At 34.3% G+C, this 21246-nt stretch overlaps 1 long non-coding RNA gene across 1 annotated transcript; it reads left to right on the plus strand.

The window, feature by feature from the left end:
* The first annotated feature begins 12724 nt into the window (after positions 1–12724).
* LOC113108217 (uncharacterized) lies at positions 12725–16177 on the plus strand. Its single transcript, XR_003292753.1, has 2 exons — positions 12725–13591; positions 15207–16177. It is a non-coding gene; the product is annotated as an uncharacterized LOC113108217 (long non-coding RNA).
* The last annotated feature ends 5069 nt before the right edge of the window (positions 16178–21246 follow it).

The following is a 21246-nucleotide window of genomic DNA, read 5'->3' on the forward strand; positions in this document are numbered from 1 at the left end:
TAACATTATTTTGTGTATTTGGTGCAATGCAATGCTGTTTAAGGTTAAAAAAAATAACATTATTTTGTGTATTTGGTGCAATGCAATGCGGTTTAAGGGTAAAAAAATAACATTATTTTGTGTATTTGGTGCAATGCAATGCGGTTTTAGGGTAAAAAAATAACAACATTATTTTGTGTATTTGGTGCAATGCAATGCGGTTTAAGGTTAAAAATAACATTATTTTGTGTATTTGGTGCAATGCAATGCGGTTTAAGGTTAAAAAGAACATTATTTTGTGTATTTGGTGCAATGCAATGCGGTTTGAGGTTAAAAAGAACATTATTTTGTGTATTTGGTGCAATGCAATGCGGTTTGAGGTTAAAAAGAACATTATTTTGTGTATTTGGTGCAATGCAATGCGGTTTGAGGTTAAAAAGAACATTATTTTGTGTATTTGGTGCAATGCAATGCGGTTTGAGGTTAAAAAGAACATTATTTTCCACATACTGTTATTGTTTCTCCTCTATGTCCCACCTTTCTGAACACGTTGACTATTCAAAACTCACGTATGAATAGTCAGTGGCAAATTTTTTAAAAATGAAAACGTACAAGCTAGAGTCAGAAGCGCTTTCCTTGTAAAGTTAGAATTGGCTCACTTTATAGAAACAGTCTTTGTGCACAGATGGCCTTGTACTCTCCCAGGTTCAGGAAACAGTCCTGCGTAAAACAAGCAGCACAAACTCAGATATTTCTATTGTACTGTTCTGGAACATTGTTTAAATAAAACTCAGCTACAGGCTTCTACATGCATGAACATTGGGGCGGTGTTATGCAAATCTTCCCACATGTGAGGTGTGTTTAAACGAGGTGTTTTAGTGGACGGGTCTTAACTTTGATAAAGAATATCTCTTTGGATTTGAGACTTCAGTCTCTTCAGCTTTAGGGATCTTATCTGTGCCTGTAACACTCCAAAGAGAAAGGAAAACTTGAAATCTCATCATATATGATGCCTTAAATGGAAATTTAATAAACCTGAGGTATCTTTGGCTTTTGTAAATATATATATAAGTGACAAATATGGATTCACTTCTGGTTTCAACGTTATTTATTTATTTTTTTCAATCTTGAAAGCAAATATTTTTGGTTTTTTGTTGTTGTTGTTTTTTAATGTACGGTGGATATGACATCAATTGCTAGGGCTACATTCCTTCTTTCTTTTCAGAAATGGAAGTACATGTAATTTAAAATGTGATATTGTGTTTGTAATTTTAATATGTTTATATGGTTATTTTACAGAGCTGTAAACACGGGAATCTCCAACCGCACGCAATCCTTGACGAACACCCGATTTATATATCAAACTAGGCTATATGTTATGAAATATTACATATATATCTGATTTTTGTAAATAAGTTTAGTGTTTGTGTTTATCCAGTTTTTTTGTTGTTGTTGCATCTATTTTTTTCAACTATTTTTTCAAGTAGCCATAACTTAATCCCTCCACCAAAATGTTTATATACATACTGTATGTATAGATACATTTTTATATACACATATACTTAATACGTATTTTGATTATCCAAAAACACAAGATACAAAACATACAATCCTAACGTAAAGACGCCTCACAGATGCTCCACACGTTATGTGCCTTGGCATCTACATGTATTTTGGTTTCTATTCTGCAGTGCACTTCAGCGTGTGTGTGTTACCAGCAGCTACATCTGACCACATCACCATCTACACCCTCCTGTCTCTGTGTCACACTGCTACAGCCTCCGGGCTGTCAGTCTCTCGCCCCCTCACGCACAAACACAATCCTGCCGTTTGCTTATTCAGAAGTAAAGCAGTGGATGCTCAAGCGCTGTGGCATCGCTGAGAGGGTGTTTAGTGGACGGCCCTAACAATGAAAGGCCAGCTATATAACTGAACTGATGCCTCCTCCCGACACGTCTCGAGAGATGACGGTAATCCAGTTAGAGTTCAAAGTGACCACCATGAAGGCCTTTCAATTGAAGAGAAAAAAATGATCATAACAAAAGTGACAGAAATAGGCTAAACGCAACCCTAGCTTTGTGTTTTGATGGTTCTTCACACATCTTCATTCTCTTCATGCTAAAATATGGAATTTAAAAAAATTAAATAAAGCAGAAAATGCGTGGAAGGGCGCCTCGGAAGATTCGAAACCTTTGCGAATCATTTGTTTCGAACCGTTGAGTCACGTGGTTCCAGTAAACGAGTCTTTGCGACGTCAAACCTTTTTTGAAATTGCAGTGGTTTTCAGCGATGTTTGTGAACCCATTGTCTCTGTGTTATTTACCTAATCTTGACTCAGTTTCATCGATTTGTAGACATTTTAATAACACATTTGTATAATAGAAAGGAAGAGTTGTGGGCACACTAGTTATTGGCCTGATTCACTTATAAAACACAGAAAACAAGCCCTGCAAATTAATAAAATAGCACACAGACACATATTTAATGATATTAAATGATTCGTTAATTGCATTTAGTAGATTACACTTTCAGTAAACATTTGTAATTGGTTTGTGAAAGGTCTTTTATGAGTGTTTGAGCAGTTCTGAGCGATTCGAAAGAGTGAATCATTTTGCGAATTGATTCAGTTGATTCAAAGCTTTATTCTGCCAGTCACTAGACAGCTGTCCATTATCGTAAAATAATATTTCACATTATTCACCTTATTTCATATAAAATTATGTGTATTTTACTCCACATCTGCAAACTCACCTATAAATATAGGTATATATTCAATACATTTTGTCAAAACTACACCACAAGAAATCACTGGTTCATAAAGAGTGACAAACCACATAGTTTTACTCATTATTATACATTATATTGCATAAAATAAAATAAAACAAAGAAACAAACCCCCGTTAACCTTGCATGAGGTAAAAGTCGAAGAATTGAGCCATGGTTAAAAAAGGCAGATCACAAATGTTATTTATGATTTTAAGTTTTATTTATTGTACTTATTTTGGTGCCAATAAAATAAAATAAAATAAAATAAGGATTTTATTTTATTTTATTTTAGCAACATTGTTCAGCCCTAAGCCGTTGTACTGAACATTTGTCAAGATTAATATTTCAAGCGAGTCTTTAAAAGTTTGACTTTTTAATGATTTTACATAAAGCATTTAAGAGATTGCCCAATTAAGCAGTCAAGGCTTCATTCTAATAATTCATGAAATCCATTTAATTCCAATTAAGGTCTATTTGACACCATAAGTGCGATGATGAAGTGATTGGATTTGTGATTTTATCCTGTGAAAGTGATAGCAGACATCATTGTCAGTGAAATGTGCGTGTGAAGAGGCTGCTTGAATCTGAAAACACAGGCCTCATTCAGTACAGAACAGGATTTGGCTTCCAGGCTGAGGAAAGCCACGAGAATTAAAATGCAAATGAGTTGAGGATTACGGATGAAAAGAGCATTTACCTCATATTCTTAATTTAAAGTGTTGCTGTTGCGTCTCATTTGAGACGTTTACCGAAGCACACAGTTATCAAGGTCACATTAATCATGCTGTCGTCGCACAGGCTTCTCATTTTGTCCTTAGTTTTACATTATTTTTAGAGAAAATGTGAAGTCGTTACATTGTTATCATTTGCAGGAGACAATGAACTGGTTGCAGCTTAATTCTCAGCTTTCTGTGATACCCAAGTGAGAATTAAATTTAAAGCCATGCTTATTTTTAAGACCAATTTGAATGAATTGTTGCTTTCGCAATTGCATAATCTTATTATTTCAGTGTATGTGCATTGAGCACATTATGTACAGGTGTATTTGTATAGCTTTTTCACAATACATATTTCAAAGCAGCTTTTATTTGTGATATGTGAACAAGTTGCAATGTAGACACACAGTCCAGTGGTTATGTTTGTGATATTATAATTGTACATAGATGCATATATTTACACAAAAAAAACAGAGAAAACCTAAAGTGCATGCTTGAAATAATCAGTTTTTCGTTTGTTTAGAATGAAATGTTTATTTGGTGAGACGTTATAATAAGGTCTTTTAGTTTACTATTTGATTTAACATGAAAAATAGGCTATAAATACACTGCAAGATATTTGTGGCATCTATTTGAAGCAAGTTAATATTCAACTCCAAAAACTGCTGTGCCATTGTTTGCTGACCTTCACATTTGAAAAACAACCACTCAAGTCCTGCTCACAAACTCTGCTGAAGCTCCTTCAGTTGTTTCTGGTGAGTGGCTGACTGTGCTCGAGTCCAGAGAACATGCTGAGTGAGAGAGTGTACGTGCACCGGCACACAACAAATAACGCATGCAGGGCAGAATTAGGCAAATATCCTCTAATCGTAAAGATACAAAAAAGGGCAATTAAATTCTGGAAACATCTGAAACTCAGTGACCCCCAATCATATCATTATAAAGCCCTTCAATACCAAGAGATGAGCAAAGAAAGCAGTCCCCTCCCTCAGCTGATCCAGAGCTTCAGTACTGATGCTTCACTAACATCTACTGATGCTCTGAATCACATCAGAATCAATCAGATTACTGCACAAATCAAACACAATTACATCACTCACTGGCAAACCCAAACAGAACAACAGAGTAAAATGCGATGCTATTTGGCTCTAAAGAGAGAGTACAGTATGGCAGAGTATCTGTACACAGTGTCAGATCAGAAACTGAGAAGCACACTGACCAGATACAGACTCAGCGGACACAAGCTGAAGATAGAGACGGGCAGACACAGAAAAACATGGCTGCCAGCGGAGCAGAGACTGTGTTCACACTGTGATCTGAATCAGATGGAAACAGAACTGCACTTCTTAACAGAATGCCCCAAATACACGGACATACGGACACGGTTCTATGATAAAATACAGCAGATCCATCAGACATTTAAAACTCTTCCGAACCAGGAGAAACTGCCGTATCTGTTAGGAGAACACAAGAACTGCTGTGTATTTGCTGCTCAGTATGTGTCTGCCTGTCATGATGTTAGAGAAAACACTCAACCTGCCCTGACCTGATGTTTCCAGCACATGTAGATTGTGTTACGCCATATTACTGTGTTGTATTACTTAGATGTATATTTTGCCTCTGTAAATCTAATACCATATTCTATTTTATTTTATTTCTAACTTATACATTCACATACACTAATTCACTTTGCACTACATGGTTAATACTTTTTATATATTTTATTATTACTATTATTCTTTTTCTTTCTGTAAATACATATGTGCACTATTTGTAAGCAGCCCAGCTGCCACTGCTTTGGCAATACAAATGTACAGTTTTTGTCATGCCAATAAAGCTCACCTAAATTGAAATTGAAATTGAGTGTGGCCAGGTCTGGGGTGGAGCCCTTTTCTGACCGAAGACAAGGGTTTCAGACACACTCTTTGATCTCTGTGTCTGAGATCACATCAGAGCCTTTAGATAGAAGAGCTCAGGGATGGATGGATGGATAGATAGATAGATGGATGGATGGATGGATGGATGGATAGATAGATAGATAGATAGATAGATAGATAGATAGATAGATAGATAGATAGATAGATAGATAGATAGATAGATAGATAGATAGATAGATAGATGGATGGATGGATGGATGGATGGATAGAAGGATGGATGATGGATAGATGAGTGGATGGATAGATAGATGATAGAAGGATGGATAGATGGATAGATGAGTGGGTGGAGGGATAGATGGATAGAAGGATGGATAGATATATAGATAGATAGATAGATAGATAGATAGATAGATAGATAGATAGATAGATAGATAGATAGATAGATAGATAGATAGATAGATAGATAGATAGAAGGATGGATAGATGGGTGGATGGATAGAAGGATGGATCGAGAGATGACAGGATGATAGAAGGATGGATAGATGAGTGGGTGGAGGGATAGATGGGTAGATAGATAGATAGATAGATAGATAGATAGATAGATAGATAGATAGATAGATAGATAGATAGATAGATAGATATTATAAGTAAAATGGGTTGCATCTAAACGATCCCAGAATGCTGTGTGATGTATTCGCTGTTTTTCCATCTCTCTCTCTCTCTCTCTCTCTCTCTCTCTCTCTCTCTCTCTCTCTCTCTCTCTCTCTCTCCCTCTCAGTCTCTCTCTCTCTCTCTCTCTCTCTCTCTCACACACACACACACACACACCTGATCTGATTCTTCTGACAGCTTCAGTGAAACTGGCACATCTCTCAGTATTTATAGACTGCACAGGTTACAGCACGCTCGATCACTGAAGGACCGCAGCGCCCTCTGCTGGCGGCGCATGCGCACTACACACCGCCTCATGATGGGGTTAATACATCACACTAACCTCTTTCAGTGAGAAGAGTTCTTTCTGGAGGTGACTGAGCTGTATGGGGCGTCTTCAAATGAAAGCAGTGGACAGATGGAGATTAAAACAAGGTCAAGCTGTCAGCATTAAAGTTTTATACAAGCAATAATTAGTACTTTAGAAAAATTAGTTGTCCACTGTGGAAGCCCATTTTTATCTCACAATTCTGATTTTTTTTTCTTCACAATATATTCCCAATACTGGCTTATACTTCACAATACTGGCTTTTATTCTGATAATTGTGAGTTTATATCTCAATAGTGGCTTCTATGTTGTTATTTTGAGTTTATATTATCTCTGTGGTTGTCTCTTGTGTTGAACCAGCAATGCACCAAGTTCATTATACAAGCAGTTCTGTTAAATTAAACAAAAATCATACAAATAAGTTATTTAAAATCATATGGTGAAATTTATTGCACCACACACTGCACAGGCCCAGCAACATGCAGATTTATTAGTCACACAGGCTGAATTATTTAATATAATACAACTCATTTTAATCTTGTTTCCATTTGCTATGCTTTACTTTTATTTTATTCCAGGATCATATGATTTCTTTGTTCCCTGATGGTGTTCAGGTGCATGGAATATTCATAACCATGTGATTGCCTAGCTTTGTTTGTCATGGATTTTATTGGGTACATTTCTGGGTTTCTTCTTGCATTCTTCTGTGTATCTGTGTATCTCCTGTCATTTTGATCTTACTTTGCTTAATTTATTTGCATTTCATATGCATGAATTTTCTAATGTGTTAATGTGAATGAACTTCCGCAATCCAGGCCTGAAGCATCGTAATAAAACACTGTAATGCGTGCTTAAAGCGATGGGTTAAAAACGTGGCCACGGTCATGTATTGAATGCGTGTTTTAGCCATGAACTTTGAAATTGCCGCGAAATGCTGGATACATAATAATAAGACACGTCGAGATAAGCACGTATTTCCAATAAACCTGGTCTGAAAAATTGTCTGAAATGCAAGACATAGCTAATTGAATTTGGACTTTTTATATAAAATTTGCTTAACTTGCAAATTTTACTTTATAATTTGGAATTTATATTACAGAATTGTCACTTTTAGCTATATATATTGCAAATCCCCCTCAGAATAATAAAAATAATAATAATTGTAAGACATAAACTCAGAATTGACAGGAAAAAAAGTCACAGTTTATATTTAGGAGCGTGAAAATGTAAAGCCAATGTTCCTGCAATAAAATAAATAAATCTAAAAAGGGCAGAATTGTGAGATTAAAAAGTCACAATTAGCTTTTTTTATGTTTTGTCCCACAGTGGAAACAAGCTTCCGTAGTCCATCTAATTGGGATAAAGACATTTATTTTGCATGGAGCGGGTCACCTGATGACCTGACCAGATCACATGACCAACCAAATACTACTGTCTATACAATACTTAGATATTTGCATCTGCAGAATAAATTAATCATAGCTGACTCTGTGTTTCTACAATGGCATGTAAAAGTAAAAGCCTGCTGCACAGGGCTGGTGAAAAGTGCTGTTGCGCTCCTAGTGTCAACAAGCGGAATTGCACTCAGGCGGCCCCGCCCCTCTCTCACGCCATTGGCTGGTTCAGTGGTGATGTGTTTTAGCAATTTAGTTGCATCATGATCAAACTAACAGCACTGTTTTAATAGCTACAGTCAGTAATACATCTTTCTGGAGAAATTAACACACTCTTTTCTTTACAGACTCTAGCATTAGTTAGAGTTGATTCGAACATTATGAGAAATATAAAAAAAATGTTGGAATTATTTTTACTTGACTTTAGCATCGATTCATTAGGAATGAGAAAAAAGCATTTAAGAATTGCATTGATTATTCATTTATTTATTTATTTATTTTTTATGTATCTGACAGTGTGGTTATATTGTGTTTACTTTTTAATGAACTACATTGGAATTTTAGTTTGAAGAATACAGAAGAAAACTAGATTTCAAACATACAAAATAACTTGTATAGAAAATATTTTCCCTTTGTGACAATTAGCCCCATTTTTCATACCATGTGTACATTTAGAATGGCTTAAAATTGGTTTAAGAGGGGAAAAAGAACAGGAAAAAATACTTATGAGGAAAATGTGGCATACAATTGTACCTACATCTTTTTTGCTTTGAATACAAACATATTTGTCTTACAACATGTAAAAGACTTGATTCTGTATTTGTTGTCATAAATTCATGCCTTCAGTAGTTAAATCAATATATTAATATTATTCTGTTGAGAAGCTGAGCAAAAATATAAAATTATTCTTTGATTGAATTCAATTCTCATAATGTCAAATTAAACTATATTTTTTTTACTCAGAATTGTTATTTTATATATATATATATATATATATATATATATATATATATATATATATATATATATATATATATATATATATATATATATATATATATATATATATATATAGTTAAAACACCAATCATAAAAATAAGAAAAAAAAAATATAATAATAAATAAATTAAAATAATATTCTTGAGTAAATTTTATAAATAATACAAAACTAACCTAACCAGGGGCGGATCTACCGGGGTTGCATAGGGTGCCACCTTATGCCACCCTAAAAGAAAGCCTTGACACCCCTGCTGCCACCCCAGTTGGCAGCAATGAATTAAAGGTTATGGCCAATTTGAAAATTTACAAGCGCGAATCTTTCGTGATTCATGATCCCGCTCCGAACTCCCGAACTGACTCAAATGATTCGCGAACCCGCTTTGAACTCCCGAACTGATTCAAATGATCCGTGATCCCACTCCGAACTCTTGAATTGATTCAAATGATCCGCGAACCCGCTACGGACTGACTCAAATGATCCGCTATCCCGCTCCGAACTCCCAAATTGACTCAAATGATCCGCTATCCCGCTCCGAACTCCCAAACTGATTCAAATGATTCGCGATCCCGCTCCGAACTGACTCAAATGACCCGCTATCCCGCTCCGAACTCCCAAACTGACTCAAATGATTCGCGATCCCCATAACTGACTCAAATGATTTGCGATCCCGCTACTGAACTCCCGAACTGATTCAAATGATTCGCGATCCCCATAGCTGACTGAAATGATTCGCGATCCCGCTGCGAACTCCCGAACTGAATCAAATGATTTGCGATCCCCATAACTGACTCAAATGATTCGCGATCCCGCTACGAACTACCGAACTGATTCAAATGATTCGCGATCCCCAAACTGACTCAAATGATTCGCGAACCCGCTCCGAACTCCCGAACTGACTCAAATGATTCGTGAACCCGCTTTGAACTCCCGAACTGACTCAAATGATTCACGATCCTGCTCGGAACTCTGACATATATTCAGATATAAATGTAATTTAAAGCAGAAAGTCATGGAATTTGGCCATTTTTTTATGAATAAATCAAAAGTAGAGCATTTAATCAAATCTCGATATGGACTAGTGTCTCTCAAAAATTCCTGCCCCCTTCTCGCCACCCCATCAATATTTTTCTAGATCCGCCCCTGAACCTAACTGAATCTTCTTGTTATTAATTAAAAATAGCATGTTTACCTATGTAAAGCAAAATAGAAACAATTTTTTTTGTAGTTATGATGTTAAAACTTTTATGTTTTTGTACAGAAAGTGACTTTTAAAATGAAAGAAATAGTGAGTAAAAAGTGTGACAACAACCCCTGGTCATGTGTAAAATCTACTCTTAAACTTATATAACCCAGCTTTCACTTCTGCTTTTTTTCTGTCCTCAACAGATGTTGCTTTTGTAAACAACAGACCCAAAACAAAGAAAATTAATGTAAAATTTGTGACCCTGGAGCACAAAACCAATCTTAAGTGGCCATCAATTGACATTTGATCTTTTTCTTACAGTTTCTTACATTTTTTATGGTTTGTCATTGTATTTTGAACAAATCTGTTCTAAAACGTAATAATATATGCTCTTTTATTTGCTCATTTCATTGCACAGATTTGTTGAAACAGCAAAATAACAAATAACATTTAGAGATGTAAGATCTACATAATAGTTTACATTGTCTTAGCAATGCTTTTAACCAAAGTGACTTAAAAAATAACAAATGCAGATTGTCAGCATTTGCAAGAAAACAAATGCAAGAAAGAAAGAATATTGCCATTTATTTAATGAAACACTTTTACTTCATTATTGATTATACTTAACTAAACTATTATAGTAAACTACAGTATAATTAAGTTAGAGAAGGAAACTTTAATATAAATATATTTTAAAAATAAGTCATTTAAATTATAAAATATAAATAGTTTTTCTAAAACCTTCTCTTTTTCAAGTATTAAGCTATTTTTAAACTATAATTTAATAAACAATTTATACAAATTTTTAGTTATTTTACTTATACCAAAACTGTGCTTTACTCAAATTGACTAAATACATGTTATATAAATTGTAAAAATTACTATAATTTGAATTTGTAGCATTTAGAGGTTTTGTTTAAATATAAACTGCATTATAAATCAAATGTATTATTATTATTATTATTATTAGATTTTCTAAAGCTTTTATAATTTTTTATGTATTTACATTTTTTTTGTTACCTATATTTGAGATATTTTAGTTATACCAAAACGTAAATATGAATATATTTTACTAAATGTAGGCTAAATTATATGAATTATAAATAAATGTTTATGTGTTTTTCATTTTATTTTAGTTAACTGAATTTCAGTTAAATAACACTTAAATATAACTATATTTAACTAAAGTATAAGTAATATAAATACAACTAGTTTAAGTTTCTCTATCATTTTGTTTGTTTTCACTTTCTTTTAGTTAAATATTTCAGTTAAATTTAATTTAGAACTATTTAATAAAATAAAAGTAATCTAAATATAGTTTTTTTTTCTAAAAGTTTCTCTATCATTTTTGTGTTTTTCACTTTCTTAACTGTTAAATATAACTTAATATGTCTATATATATATATATATATATATATATATATATATATATATATATATCACAAAAATATAATTAATATAAATATAACTAGTTTTGTTTAGTTTCTCTCATTTTTGTGTTTTTCACTTTCTTTTAGTTAACTATATTTCAGTTAAATATCACTTAAATATATCTATATTGTACTAAAATATAAGTAATATAAATATAACTAAAGTTTCTCTGTTATTATTATTACTTTTAGTTAATTATATTTCAGTTAAATATAAATTCATAACTATTCACTAAAATAAAAGTAATAAAAAAAATTTTTTCTAAATTATTCTCATTTTGCATCTCACTTTCTTAACTGTTAAATATTACTTAAATATAACTATATATTACTAAAATATAATTAATATAGTTTTATAAGTTGCTCTATCATTTTTTTTCATTTCGTTTTAGTTAACTTTATTTCAATTAAATACCACTTAAATATAACTATATTTTACAAATGTAGGTAATATAAATATAGCTAGTTTTTCTAAAACATTCCCCTTTTCATTTTTTTATATTTAATTCGTGTAATTATTAGTTATATCAAAAGTTAAACAGAACTATATTTTAAAGTTATATCTAAATAGGTTTTTTATTATTATTAATTATTTATAAGGTTTCTTTGATGTTCTGTCTCCATGTATCTGTACTCTCTCTCTCTCTCTCTCTCTCTCTCTCTCTGTGTGTTCCTCTCATGTGAGATTTTACACATCAATGGCCCTGGAGGTGAAAGGTGAGCGGGCGTGACCCCAGATCAGCAGTAAGACAATCCCAGCGCTGCTTTTCTAACAGAAGACCCTTCACTGGCCCCTGAGAAGGAGGAGCCGCAGCAACTGCCATTTTCAGAAGAGGAGGTGCCAAAATACAGCAGGAACACACTCCATCCAGAGAGAAACTCTTATCTTATACCTGACTCACCATTTCCTGATTTCAAACAATTAGTAACTCAAAAAGAGAATGTTGTGTTGTTAGATGCATGTGAATTTATCTGTACCATGAAGGCTGAAAGTTTAATCAAGACTGCAAACTAAAGTCAAAAATGACTAATTTTAAAGTATATGTTTATCCAGGATTAATGTACTGCTTTCATAACCCTCAAAATTGCTTAACAAACTGTGTAATGTATACTGTAATGTAAAAAAAAAAAAAAAAATACTAACATAAATATATTTGAAAGACACTTAAATAAGAAAGTTCACACAAAAAAAATGGCTTTTAAACCATTTTCACTCAGAAATTGCTGGTAAATTTCACAAATAAAAAATTAAACTATAAAGAAAAAGCAAGCAGCACTGAATTAAATTGGAAAATGTATTTTCTATTTTATAGAAGCAATACTTTCTCGTAAAACTTCTCCAATAACTTGTTTTATTTACAAGTTTGACAAATCTATTTTACAGTAAGCAGATCACGATTTAATAGAGAACATAGTCAAACACAAAAACAGCATTTAGGATTTAGAACAAATCAACAGACAAGGACTAAAAATAATGGCTTTAATTAATAACCGTATTTCTGTAAAACAGGTCTCTGAAACGTATTAAACTCGTTTTGAGATCTGTTATGAGATATAAAACAACACAGTTCATGAACCATCAGTAAAAAAATCAACACCTAATTATGCAATAATACAGAACTGAAATCTTAAGTATATAGCATGCATAAGTATTTCACATTTGAGACATAAATAATATCATACAAAGATTAAAAACTTTCTATAGCCTAACTTTTCTTTTAATGAGTTATCTTTGTACTCCAGTTTAACACAAAAAGCTAAATATTGACGAAAACAATATTAACTAAACCCTGATAAATTGTTCGTTGATATGCAATAGTGCATATGGCTTATTATAATAATTTATCAAGTATTAAGAGCGTTCCTCATATTTCTTACAAGAGAGAAGATGCTGCTTTGACATGCTCTGGACTCCTCGCATCTGCTGGAGATGTTGAGCCTCATAGTTAATTACAGTTGTAAGATTTGTTTTTTTATTATTATTATTATTATTATTGTAGTAGAGCTAGTTGGATTGGCGGGGGAACGGAAGTAGTTTGTGCATGCTAATGAAGGAGTCGGGGTTGTGGATATTTACGTTCAACGGGAGCCGCCCTTCATTCACCACATGGTTAAAAGCAACGCGCGCTCGCGGCACTTTCGCAATCTTACTACGGTTTTGTAACGCGACCCAAAGCGTGCTCGGATGCTGCGTTTCCACCGTCGGCGCTACAAGTTTACGTTACCGTGTAGTTTCGACGTTTTCCCCGGAGCGTTGACAGTAAACGGTAAGTGTGTGCACAAGTGAGTGAAGATGGTGGATTCTACAAACCCGTGTCTTACTACGCGCGTGGTACTGACGCGAAACCTGTTGTTGCCGTTTCCGCGCGATTCACTCAACGAAGTCTAGCGCGTGCTTGCGTGCGAACTTTATTGCATGCGAACGGTTAGAGAAGCGGTTTCGAGGCTAAAACACTGTAGTTAGAGACGCGTGGTAGCCCACCATAGTTCAGAGAATGAGGGAGATTTGAAAAGCGTGCGCGAGGCTGCTGCAGTGCCAAACACGCGCTCGCGCCACTCTCCGTCAACATTCTATCGGCGCGTTCAAACGCGTTCCGAACCGCTCCAAGAGAACTCCTCGCGCGCCGCGCGCTACAGAACAGCAGTTGTTCGCGGTGCTTTGTGAACGCTGGTTGCCTCCAGAACAAAGCGACAGCACATGGGCAGCTGCAGGCCTGTGCTAGCGACGCTGCTAGGCTAGCCAACGAGTTTAAAACGTCACGTTGTATGTTTGAACCCGACCACTACGCTTAAATATTTGGGGAACTGCCCTCGCGTTTCTGTTTACCTGTAAATACAGAACAACGGAGTTTGTGGTTTCCCGCTAATATAATGGGAGACTAGCGTGCGTTGTGAACGCATGTGCGCTGGAACGCATTGGGCAGGTCACCATTAAGATTAGAATTCCAAAGCGTTCTGCACAACACAAAATGGTTTGGGCGTAAAATCAAGACGAGACTCTCACGTTGGGTAAACTGAGATGCCGCGTCAAACCAGAACTAACTAAAAATATTGGGGCTGGTGTTGTCGAACGCGTTGAAGCGTGCGTTCGACGCATTTCGCGGCAGTTCTAGAGTACTTTTTTTAACCACTAGCTTTGCAAGTTCCAACCCAAACAACGAGCAAAGACGTGAACACTCGACTTTGCCCTTGTTTTTTAGTTTGTTTCTCCAACACAACTAGTGCGGACTCTTCGGCGCCATATTGGTGCAGCTCATGGGGGAGGGGTGTGCGCGCGGTTCGATGGTGTGCGCATGCGCTGTAGAACGCCGGCTGTGTCCCTTACGAAAATTAACCATGGTACAAATTCAAAAAAGAGAAATAATGGTTACTATAATTAATAAATGGCTGTGCTACTCTAACCATAGTTTAACCATGGTATTTGTAGTAAAGGTAAAACCATGGTTACTACACTTTTGCTACAATAAAACCATGGATAATTGTCGCGCTTCGAATTCCATTTAGTGGTTTAAGGTGTTTTTATTTTTTTTTAATAAATAAATACGTACGCTTTATAGGTTTTTAATGCCGCAGTCTAGTCCGATAGATGGAAATCTTCCCAAAACTGCTTTACTATAACTGACTAAATGTTATATAACTTGTAAACGTTTACTATCAAGTGCTTTTTGTAGCACTTTGAGATTGTATTATTTTTGTATTTTATATAAGTGTCCATTGCTCATGTGGTTTGGAACCCACATACAGTAGTCAAATTTGAAGTGGATCAAAAAAGTTCCACATTAGACAAGATCGCATTTTGGTTTTAGAACAACATTGATGTATATTAATTAAACGGAATGAAAGCAAGTGTGCAATAACATACTTTTTCCCCATTCTTTTCAGAAGAACCATCGACCACCTCACCTTACACCAGGTGGCACGAAACGATGTGGTCCGCCACTAACCCCATCCCAAAAGTGGATCTTCTTGGTTCCTCTTGGCCGTGAGCTCGTCGACTCCATGTCAGTGTAGTGCCAAAGTGCTTACAGTGCAGGTAGTTCTGTCAAATCTACTGCAGTGGAGGCACTTCAAGCTCTACTTTGACATGTACACACACAAGCGGCGTCGTGAACTACTGCTTGTGCTAAGGTGCATTTAGTGCAGATAGTGAAATAGACTAGCACCTACTGCCCTAAGTGCCCCTTCTGGCATAAGGGGCTGGCAAATCCCGCTGTTCCCCATTGGCTGTCCCCTATTCTCTCATTTCATGCAGTTCTCTGCTAGTTTTGCATAGTTGCACTACAAGAAATATTGAGTTGTGCAAATCTATGCAAAACTGATGGTGGCCTGCTTCCCCATCCTTCCCTGTGCTTCTCGCTTTGACTGTTTCTGCTTAAGCGTGCATGTGCGTGTGTGTTTCAGGTTAACACTCACTCTGGTTCCAGCAGTATTAAAGTGCTTATAGTGCAGGTAGTTCAGTAAAATGCCTATCTACTGCAATGTGAGCACTTCAAGTACTTCTAGATGCGAGCGTCGAGGAGAGAGCTTGATCTTCGTGTTTTACTGTGCACACTGTCCTGGTTAGTTTTGCTGGTTTGCAGTCAGCGTTCGTATCGTTGCTGTGCAAATCCATGCAAAACTGATCGTAACAGTGAGGAGTCTCCTCTTCCATCACACTCCTGCTTCCCTGTCTTTGCAGGTTGGGATCAGCCGCAATGCTCTGCGCTGGAAGTATTGCACTTGTCCCGGCCTGTGAAGAGCATGGGAAATTATCCAGCTGCTTTTTTCAATAAAATTGTAACATTTTATATAAAAAAAATTCTTCCCTTCCGGTCTTGTTATAATTTGACCGTCACAATAAAAGTTTTACATGCCCATTTGCTTGTGGAGTTGTATTTTAATTTCAAGGTATTAAACTGTTGAATTTTCCTTGTAAAATGTTTTTTAATGTAATGGCATTAAAAGGTGTTTTTTTTTTTTTTTTTTTTTTTTTTTTTTTTTTTTTTTGTATTGAAACATGACCAGTTTGAAGTTTATTATAGGTTAGTGAGATTTATTATGTTAAATGTCCAGTGGATCCATATCACAGGCTACCAGTCAGAGGTTGCCTTTTTTTTTTTTTTTTTTTTTTAAGTTTTAGACTAACAGTAATGGTTAAAATAGATATGAAAATTACAAACATACTATATATATATATTTTTTTTTTTTTGCATCGATGCATTGCCCTTTAATTTGAGAGAAACATTAGAAGTTTCAATGTTTGAATAGTTGTTCAAACTTGAATTGAATTCAATGTTAGAACACTTTATATCAAATTTTTTTGCACATTCTTTTTCCTGAATGTTCTAATACTGATGTTCTGATATACCCTCATTTTTAATGTATATAACCTATTTTTTTTTATATATATATATATATATATATATAATTTTTTTTTTTTTGTAATGGGATTTGAATTTTTTTTTTTTTTTTTTATCCTTAAAACTTGCAGGTAACTGTCTGAACACTAGATGGCCATATTGTATTTGGAATCATCTAGAATGAGTCATTCATGTTCAGTATTTGTGTTTGATCGAATACATGCTTTTATTAGCCTATAAAGAGTTGCTTTAGCAAAAGCACGTGCTTTAATCAAACAGTTTTTTTTTTTTTTTTTTTGTGTAAAGTCATTAATGTTCATTTATTGACTGGGTTTAACACCCTTTAATATCCAATGTTGAATTCTATTATGATCTAAAGATGGCCTAATATAATATTTTAATTATAGCAATTTTCTTCAGTAGGCATGACTTAAAAAAAATTATAAAGTTGGTAAATATAAAGTTTAATGTGAATCGTTTTAGCTAAGCAAACTAAGTAGGCTAATTTGTGATGTGAAAATATTAACATTATAAAAAATTAAATATAAATATAAACTGTTCTATTAAATTAAAGTGTGTTTGTAAAAGATATGAACCAGGTTTAGCGTGCATGGGGAATTTAAAAGAGTAGATTGTACTCAAGAGGACTTTGAACAATATATTGACCCTGTGTGTCGTGCTCTTCCTCCATTTGTATCAAATGTAATGTAGTTGTGCAATGGTGACTACAAACCACATCCATTCATCTGCAGCGTCTCAGACTCTCATAAACTTATTACAATATATTACAGTAAAAATCCTGTCTGAATTCTTCATATTTCAGTCTTTTTAAATTTTCAGACTTCACCTTTCAAGTCTGACTTGATTTGGTTATGTTTTGCTATTGTGACTCCTGAAAGGGCTGTTTTAATACATGGGATATTAAAGTATTTGAGATAAAATATGCAATGTGCATGTTTATGTTTAGAGCTATTCTAGTTCATTTTCAGGAAGCAGAGCTGCACTTCAGTCCTTCATTGGGTCTGTCTGTAATTATGATTTAACTGCACATAAACAGAAGTAATGATGCCCATCATAAGATTTTCAATCTAGATTGGGAGTGCAATAATTATAAAATATAAATTTTGGTAAAGTTTTTACATCCAAAAGTAAAAGAACTTCAGATCTGTTCCCCCATTCAGCATCATCCACTGCAGAAATAAGAATGTGACAGTGATACTGACAGACTTTCTGATTTTAAAACAGAGCCATTGTCTGTGTTTAATAAAAGAAAAAGAATTCCACTGTTCCGAAAACATACCAAACCATAGATTCTATTATGGAATAAAAATATTTATTTTTAAAGTATTTGTGGCATTATCTCATAATATTGATGTTTACTTACAACTGCAGGTTATAAACTCGTTTACATCTCTCAATACTTACTTTTTGAGTTTGCATCTTGATACTGGATATATTTTTATCTCAGAAGTTTGAAATTTTCAACATAATTTTTTTTTTTTCATCTGAATTACAGTATACATCTATAAGAATATAGAAGTTTTGTCTCTAAATTCTGACTTTACATCTCAAACTTTTTATCTCATAATTTTCAGTTTGCTTCTTAAAATTCTAAAATGTTTCCTTAGATTTTTGAGTCTGCATCTCAAATGTAAGACTTTTTCCCCTAAGATTTTCAGTTTGCATCTTTCATTTCTTACCTTTTTCTAAAAATTCTGAATTTGCATCTTAAAAAAAAAAAAAATCCCCTGGATTTTGAGTTCGCATCTTTGAATTCTAAAATTTTTCTAAGAGGTGGTAGTTTACATATTGCATTTCTGTCTTTCCTTTGAATTCTGCAAGTGTACATCTCAAAATCCAGAATTTTACTCATACAATTTTTAGGTTGCATATCTCAGAGTTTATATGTTGCAATTTAAACTTTTTAGGCCACAATATGCACCAGCACCAGTGTGAAATCAGACCATATATAATGTGCCAGGAGCCTATGGAACCTGATCCTGAGTGTCTACTCATTATTGACCTAAATCTTTTGCATTGAAGTAACAACATGTCAGGTTAGTGTGGGTCTCTCTCTTTCCCGCGTTCGCCATTGAATCATTTATTGCAGCGGCTATGAAAGCATCATCAATCTTGTTTCATCTGATCTAATGTGCTGTCAGCTGCTCCGTGTCCCCTTGTCCAGTCTCATAATTTAACCACTAATATGTTTCATAATGTCCTCTGGGCATGTGGAAGTATGGAGGTCATTATAGTTTGCAGCAGGCAGATGCGAGAGGAGGATTTGACTGGGATTTCACCATGCAGCATCACCATGTTTTCAATGAGCGAAAATAACACAAAAGACAAAGAACAGCACAAAAACCCAGCTACAACCAGGACATTATCATGAATGCTAGCGGTTGATCACATGCAGCTGGCTTTCTTCCAAACTGCATCCAGTGGAAATAGTTCCCAAGCCTCGTATGAAAGCATCTTTCAGAATGATTTTCTTCATAGAGATATGTGACAGACAAAAGCATGTTTCCAGCATCTCAATGACTGGCCTCACAGAAAGTTCAGCGGGAGCAGCAAGTATCCGACAACTGGAAGTGACAGGAAAAGCATGAAATAGATTTATATAACAGCATTTTTGAGGTCATTTTATTGTGTAATATTCTTGAATTTCAGCTTATGTCCAATGAAACACTGCATGATATTTGCAGAGGAAGAAGCAAAATAGTTTCTTGTTGAAATTTTCTTGAATGCTTTGAATTTGGGAACAGATTTGAAAGAATGTAGCACTGCATCAGTGTCTCATCAATGGATGCTCTGCAGTGAATGGGTGCCGTCAGAATGAAAGTCCAAACAGCTGATAAAACATCACAATAATCCACACCACTCCAGTCCATCAGTTAATGACTTGTGAAGACAATAGCTGCATTTGTGTAAGAAATAAATCCATCATGAGGACTTTTTTAACTTCAAACCTTCACTTCTGGCTAAAATACAAGTCCATAATCCATAACAACACTTCCTTCGAAAGAAAAAGTCTGATTTATCGTCTATTATAAACACCCAGCTGTCAGCATCTCAAGACATTAACTGATGGACTGGACTGCTGTTTTTGTTTTTGGAGTGATGTTTTTATCAGCTGTTTGGACTCTCATTCTGACGGCACCCATTCACTGCAGAGCATCCATTGATGTGACACTGATGCACTGCTACATTTCTCCAAATCTGATGAAGAAACAAACTCATCTACATATTGGATGACTTGAGTGAGTGCATCTTTAATTAATTTTCACTTTTGTCTGAGCTGTTCCTTAAGTGCCATCTGTTTACTGGGGAATAAAGTTTGTTACCTAGAACAATTCCTCTGATTGACAGATTGGTTTCCAAAGGTGGCCAGTGCCATGTATATAACTGTGATATACACATGAGTCAGACAGAGCTATGGGTGTAGGAGTGATGCTGGCAGAATGAGAACTGTGTGGAAAACAGCATGTACATGAATGTAAATACCTCCCTCTCTATGTAACCTTACACTAATTATAGGTTTAATTTATTTTTACTTTTTGGGGGGATTATGTTGTTTTTACTGTATAGGTCTTGCTGATAAAATGTTTTCTAATTTTGGTGCATAAGAATTCTGAGGTTTTAAACTTTGTGAATGTGTGGCTGTGGGTGGCATATGTTCTATACAGCCCAATTTTAGCCAGCCTGAATTAAACTATTGTTAGTGATTCTTTCTTCCTTCTGTATTTTATTAGTATTAACTGTTGGGCACAAGCTAAATTGGATGTGCATTATTTTATTTTCAAGATAACAAACGAATGAAGAGACAGAGGTGGGCTGCAAATGTCATTAACTTTGTAAGAGTGAAATTTTAGCCCATTATATATTTTAGATCTGAGAATAAGAATTTGGCTGCAATAGAAATTCATGTAACTTTTTCCTATCATCAATTTTCATTACTACACACCCAATGTAAAACAAAATAAATAATAATATTTTGTCACAATGTCATATTGACAGCTACACTGGGATTTTTTATTTTATTTTATTTATTTTATACATTTAACATTCTTAAATCAGGATTAATTTACTTGAGAAGCAAAGTGACCCAAAATAAAACGTTTTTTTTTTCTGAGGAAAAAATTATATTTAAGATTAATAATAATATTTAGTTATAAGATTATTTTTCTTGTCCCATTGGCTGATATTTTTCTAATTTTAAGCCAAAACACACTTAATTTTGATGCATTTTTATTTTTTATTTTTCAGAAAACAAGACATATGCGTCATTTAGCTTCTCAAGTAGGCCTAAATATCTTGATTTAAGAATGTTTAAATATTTGTAATGGAAAACAAGATGTAAAATATATATATATTTTTATTTTTTATTTTTTGAGGGTTGCAAAGTTATCTAAAGGTAAAGTCTTAATAATAATAATAAAAATAAGTTTTTAATAATCAATAGTAAAGTGATACATAATATCAAACGAATCGAACGTTAGAACTGTAGCGTTCTGTTTTTATGGTTACTGTCGCTAGCGGTTATAAAAAAATAACAAAAAAAAAAACGCGCTTTAACTTGTTAT

The sequence above is a fragment of the Carassius auratus genome, chromosome 9, assembly GCF_003368295.1.
Source record: "Carassius auratus strain Wakin chromosome 9, ASM336829v1, whole genome shotgun sequence".
NCBI classification, from domain to species: domain Eukaryota; kingdom Metazoa; phylum Chordata; class Actinopteri; order Cypriniformes; family Cyprinidae; genus Carassius; species Carassius auratus.